Genomic DNA, 6087 nt, shown 5'->3' with positions numbered 1-6087 from the left:
CCTCTACCCTCTCCCCTCATTTCTCTTGTTCTCTCAAGTCTATCTCCCTTCCCCGGGGCTACTCAAAACCAGAGGCCTTTGGGACCAACACACTAGTGTTGGGTGGAGGCCCAGCTCTGCGTGCCACCCCAGGCCCCTGTTCTGACGGAGCTGTTGGTGGCCCTGGGGCTTTGGGCCCTTTGGCTAATGGGCTAATGTCCTTGTTCCATGCCTTTGGCCAGCCCCCCATCCCCACCCCACCCGCTGTCTGACCACATTCCAAACCTCCACAGTCACCCAGCCACTGAGCAGAAACCACACCCCGAGAAAAAATACCAGCCCCCGTTCCAAGACCCCCCGCCCCGTACTCATTTTTATTTTCTCTTATTCTTCATCAGTGCCGTCATTTGTTTCTGCAGCAGCAGCTGAGAAGGCTGCAGGCAGCTGCCTGTCAGCAGCGACTCTACCAGGGTGGGGAACTGGGCCAGGCCCCGAGGCTCCCTCTTCACCCAGAAGTGCTGGCTTTGGCCACATACCCAGGCTGTGGGACCTCTCCCCAGTCCCTCCCAGAGCCTTTGCGCCTGGGGTCCACCTCATCCTTTCTCTCTGGGCCTTTGAACCCACAACCTATACGCACTCAGGGATACCTCCAGGTCGGCCACGAGCAAGACCCTAGGCCTGAGGCTGGGTGGCACCAGGACGAAACAGGTTTCTTCTTCCTTGTCAGTCCTAACCTGGTTATTTGGTGGGCTGGCCTGGGGGACCGGGGGAGGCTGAGATCTGGGCAACCAGGTCCAGAGGAGGCTTCGGACCTTCTGGGTGCAGGGAGGAGTCAGAGGTGAAAGCTGGGAGGGAAGGAGAAAGGGATCTGTGGATCAGACTTTTCCTGGCTTCAGAGATAATGGTGCCAGGGCTGCCCCGAGCCCAGGACTTGGGGCTGAGGGTGCACAGGTGGGCTCCCCCGAGCCTCAGACCCAGCAGCCCCGGGGACAAGACCTTCAGGCCTGCCCCACATCTGCTTTGAACAGTATTTTTACAACTGGAAGAAGTTCTCCGGTCTGACTCCCTATATCTACAAAGGAGAAATAGGCCCAGAAAGGTTTAGAGAATGGCTCAGGGCCACACTGGGAACAGGACCCAGCTGATCTCCTTCCAGAAGGGCTTTGTCTTTATCCTTTATTCTCCACGCTCAGAGGCAGCTAGGCAATAGACCACCCAGCACCCAAGTCATCCCAACACCTTTGAGGGGTATTTACTGCTGATCTCTACACAACCCCGGACCCTGCTTCTTTCATTCTGTCCCCATGCCAGCTCCCAGGTATCTGTATATATGAACACCCAGCTGCATACCCAAGAGTGTAAAGAAATGCATTTTGTGCAGGATACATTTCTTTCAGGCATTGTCAGGTGATGTTGTTTTGTTTAAGCCATAACTCACTCCCGAAGTAAAGGGGAATGATGGCGCCCAGCCAAGCAAGGCCTGACTCATAGTGGCGGACACATCCAGCCTCCCCCGCCCAACTGAACTCTGAGGGCTCCACTTAGAAACTCTTCAGGGGGCTGCAAGTCCCAGCGTTTCCCTTGGCCCTGGGTGTGGGTTTTAGAAGACTCTGTCTTTCGTGATATCACAGCCCAACCACGTGAGAAATGTTCAGGCTCCTCTTTCCCCATTAGTCTTAGAAAAGGGAAAGTTGGAATGGACCAATTTTGGAAAAGGACAAGCAAAATGGTTTTCTCGGGGAGAGGATGCTGGCTGCAGCCTCTAAACATTCACTAAGCCCCTTCTGTTTTCAGGCCCTTGTATGTGGGTTATGTTGTAGGTACAGTTATTTTCCTCATTTTACAGATAGTCAAACTGGAGCCCAGAGAGGTTAAGTGGAGGCAGGGTCAAGTGGAAAGCCAGGTTTCCAAATCGGTAACATAACCTGAGCATCAACAGTGGGCTAAGCAAGCCATGTGCATATTCTTGCATCTTCACAACAGTGGAAGGGATGTACTCTGAGTGTGTCCATTTTACAGACGAGGAAACTGAGGTAAAGGGACTTACCCAAGCACAACAGCTTAGCCTGTAGCACAGTCAGGTTTTCAGGGCTGGTCAGCACATGTTCTTTGCCAACTCTGTGTCACTCTAGCAGCAGCTCCAGAAATGGTGGTCGTTGCTTTTAACCAGTGTAGCCAAGCCACGAATTGCATCTACATAGGAGACCCAAGAAGGAGGTTGGGGTCAGTTTATAAAGAGCCTTGAATGCCAAACCAGAGAAAAGAAAATTCCAAGACAACTGGATTTTGTTCTATCGGTGACAGGAGGCAGGGAAGAGTTTTTGTTGTGGGATTTATTACAGTCGGTAACAGGTACTTCAAACAAAGAAGGAGAGGGCTAGCTTTTCCTACCGACCTCAGCTGTGACAGCAAAGGAAGTTGTCTCTGGTGTTTCTGAACAACATGCTACGTGAAGGGGCTTTGGCTGCCACCTTTGAGTCCTCCCAAGAGATTTCTAGACCTTAATATTTAATTTGCTCTGTCTGGGAGGCAGCCCTAAAGGTGAGGCTGGGCGTTTTTCCTGGGAATGACTTGAGGGCTACTGAAAGCCCGTATGTTCTAAAGCACCTTTTCCTCCATGACAGCACTGGAAACCACTCTGGTGACAGGAGGACACAGCATTGGATGGTTGTCAGGGAGCCCTGGATAGGAGTTAGGGAGTACTAGGTTAGAATCCAGCTATGCTTCTGACATGCTGCACAGAGGGGACAGATGTCAACTCCCTTTTATGGCTGAAGACCTGCAGCTTAGTGAGGACAAAGGGCAGCTGAGGGCCCAAGCAGTACCCTCCTAGAGCTAGAAGTCACCTTTACATACATTATCACTAATCCACCCAGGAACCCCAAGGTTGGCATTACTTTTCCCTATTACAGGGAGTGAACCTCAAGTTCAGAAGCGTTAAGCAACCTGCTCAGGGTCACAAATCTAACAAGTAGTAGAGTCAAGAGTTGAACCAGGTCTGTTTTTACACCAAAGCCCCAAACTAACTGTTGTTAGGAATTTTGTAACCAGTCAGGTTTTCTTCCTTGCTCTGGCTAATGGGAAGCTCAAAGTCAAATTTGAGATTATTTTTAACAATTGTACTGGGTCTCCTACTGGACTCTGGCTTCATTCTGGCTTTCTGCTTTTACCTTTACCCTGATCTCTTTATTTTTATTATATTGTATTTTATCTATTTTTGTAAATTGCCACAATACCTTTTTTTGCAACAAGGTGGAATATACCTAAATAAATACGTGATCAAAAGCTTGATTTAAAAGTCTTGACTAAATGCTATGGTCTGCATCCTTATCATAACACAGACATTTAATAACTTTAAAACAATACTTTGTTATGAGAATCGGCCTTGTTGCTAGAAACTGATCTGGATTATGAACTAGGGCAGAAGAATCCAACTCAGGCTGACAACCAGGCCCCTCCCAGTGAAGAGGAGAAGCAAGCCATTCCCAAAGGTATGCAGACACTACCTTGCAGCCCCGCCTTCAGCTGCAGAGAGAGAACCCCAGGGAGGGAGCCTTGAGCATCACTTAGTCCCATGTTCTCAAACTTCAGTCCTTCATGTACAGACCCTCGTTGTGATCTTTGTCATTTCCCTCTACCATCTTCAGTATAGTTTTCTATTTCTTTTTTCAATCATTTCATTCTTTTTACTAAAATAATTTTATTTCAAAGGGAAGCTTTATAAGCTGTCAGCAAAAACGAAAACAAAAAGTCTTAAAAAAATTTTTTTTAAGTAGGAATATTACAATAGTAAAAAGAAAGCCAGTGACCACAAACACAAGGTGACCGGGATGCGACACAGAACAAGCAGCACTGTCGCATCCCACTGGACACCGTGCCGGTGAGGCCGGCCAAAGCGCTTTGTGTAAAAAGGAAGATTAGCAAATGTTCAAGGGACATAAAGGGCAAACCAGCAACAAGTGGATATTGTCCTTGATGTAATCAGAGGGATGGGATTGGAAGGGAATAGCTTCTCCCATGTGGCTTAATGGCCCTTCACGTGGTGGCTTAGGTACCTCCAAGGAGTTCTCAAACCACTGATGGGTGACTTGGATTTAGACTAGCTTCCCAAACACACACACACACACACACACTCATTCAGCCAGGCCTTCCCTCCCCGGCCTCCCCCAGCTACAGGCCAGCCTCGGCAGAGCCCCTGCCTTGCCTGGTAGCTGGGCACTGTCCCTGTGGCCCTGGGCAATGACGAGGGTCCCAATCCCCACAGTACAGACAGGTCAGAAGCACAATGCGACACCTGCCATGGCAGAGGCTGATGGGAACATGTCCCTCTCACAACTCAGACTCCACTAGGGCTGACCCTAGTCCCAAGCAAGCCAAACATGGCTGGGTTTTAGGTAATCTGGACCATGGCCTCCCCTCTCTGACCCCCTCGCCAGCACCAGTCCCATCTGCTCTCCACCCCATCCTCCCCAGCCTTTGCATCAGCTTTGCATCCCTCTGCCTGGTACACTGGTGCCTGCACCTGTGCGTGGTTGCCTCCCTCTGGTCACTCAGGTCTCAGCTTCCCCAGGGAAACTGTCCCTCAATGCTGAGTCTAAAGTCATCCCCATCGGGCTTCCCTGATGGCGCAGTGGTTAAGAATCTGCCTGCCAATGCAGGAGACACGGGTTCAAGCCCTGGTCCAGGAAGATCCCACATGCCACGGAGCAACTAAGCCCGTGCACCACAACTACTGAGCCTGCGCTCTAGAGCCCGTGAGCCACAACTACCGAGCCCGCGTGCCACAACTACTGAAGCCCGCACGCCTAGAGCCCGTGCTCCGCAACGAGAAGCCAGTGCAATGAGAAGCCCGTGTGCCACAACGAAGAGTAGCCCCTGCTCGCTGCAACTAGAGAAAGCCTGTGCACAGCAATGAAGACCCAAAGCAGCCAAAAATAAATAAATAAAATTAATTAAAAAAAAAAACTTAAAAATAAATAAAGTCGTCCCCGTCACAAGCCCTCTCGTCTCTTCACTAGCAGGTATTTATTTATTAGTTTTCCTGCTTAGGGCCTGTCTCCTGTCCCTGGAATCTGAGCTCCATGAAAGCAGAGCTTGCTCCCTACTTGTTCATCAGCACCCAGGAGACCCCCAACAAATGTCTGCAAATAACCGAGTGATCTGTCTCAGAACCTTGGGCAAGTTCATGAACAGTCTGCTGAGCAAGCCACCCTTGGTTCCGAGGTCATGGCCACTGAATGGGCCACACTTCTTTCATTTTATTCGTGCAGCATATTTGTTGAGGCCATCCCTAAGTCAGGTTCCAGGCAGAAACCTCTAGAATGCAATCTCAGATCACTAAGGCTGGAGAGCAGATGGGATATTTCCAGTGACTCTCTCCATCTTGAAATTCTATGAAAATGAGAAAACCCATCTTCAGGAAAAAATACTCCACCTAAACACTCCATCCTGGGCTGCAGCCAGGGACCTGGGCAGCAAAAAAAGCTGTGGCGTTTCTGTTGTCTGTGGCAGGCACGCAGCTCTGAACCCCAGCTCAGTGCTTGAGGCAGCTCAATGGCCAACAGAGGCCAGAGGCTGTAGAGTTCAGTGAGCTTAGGCTCACCCTTACCAGCCTGGTTGACAGCATGTCCTGCCAGGAAGAGCAGTGACAAGGCTTGTGCGGTCTTGTAAGCCCTAAGCGTGATGCCCAATACTGGGTGGGGGTTCAGGAAGCAGTAGCTACTGTTGCCATTGTAACCAGTTAATTCCCTGCTCAGAGGATCTGCCAGCATTGTAACCAGTTAATTCCCTGCTCAGAGGACCTGCCAGCTCTCCTGGCAGGTCTGTGTCATGCACCGCGGGCTATCCAATGTGACTGATGCCTGTGTGCCAGCCTTGCGGGCACCAAGCTGAGCGAGGCTCACCCCTCCCCTTGAGAACCTGCTGGGAGGTGCGGAAGCCAGATGTAGCCGCACGCACATGGTGTTCTTGGTGCTTTGAGAGCCGAGATCCTGAGGTCTCCGTGCCTTGCCAAGGAGTGTGGGCTGCTCCTGGAAACACAGAGGTGCCAACACCTCCCAACCTGCCTCCCTGTCAGAGTGAAGAGCCTCCTCTGGTCCCCTCTTGGTG

The sequence above is a fragment of the Delphinus delphis genome, chromosome 6 (genome assembly GCF_949987515.2).
Source record: "Delphinus delphis chromosome 6, mDelDel1.2, whole genome shotgun sequence".
Taxonomy (NCBI): Eukaryota; Metazoa; Chordata; class Mammalia; order Artiodactyla; family Delphinidae; genus Delphinus; species Delphinus delphis.
Note: the sequence above shows the minus strand (reverse complement) of the source record.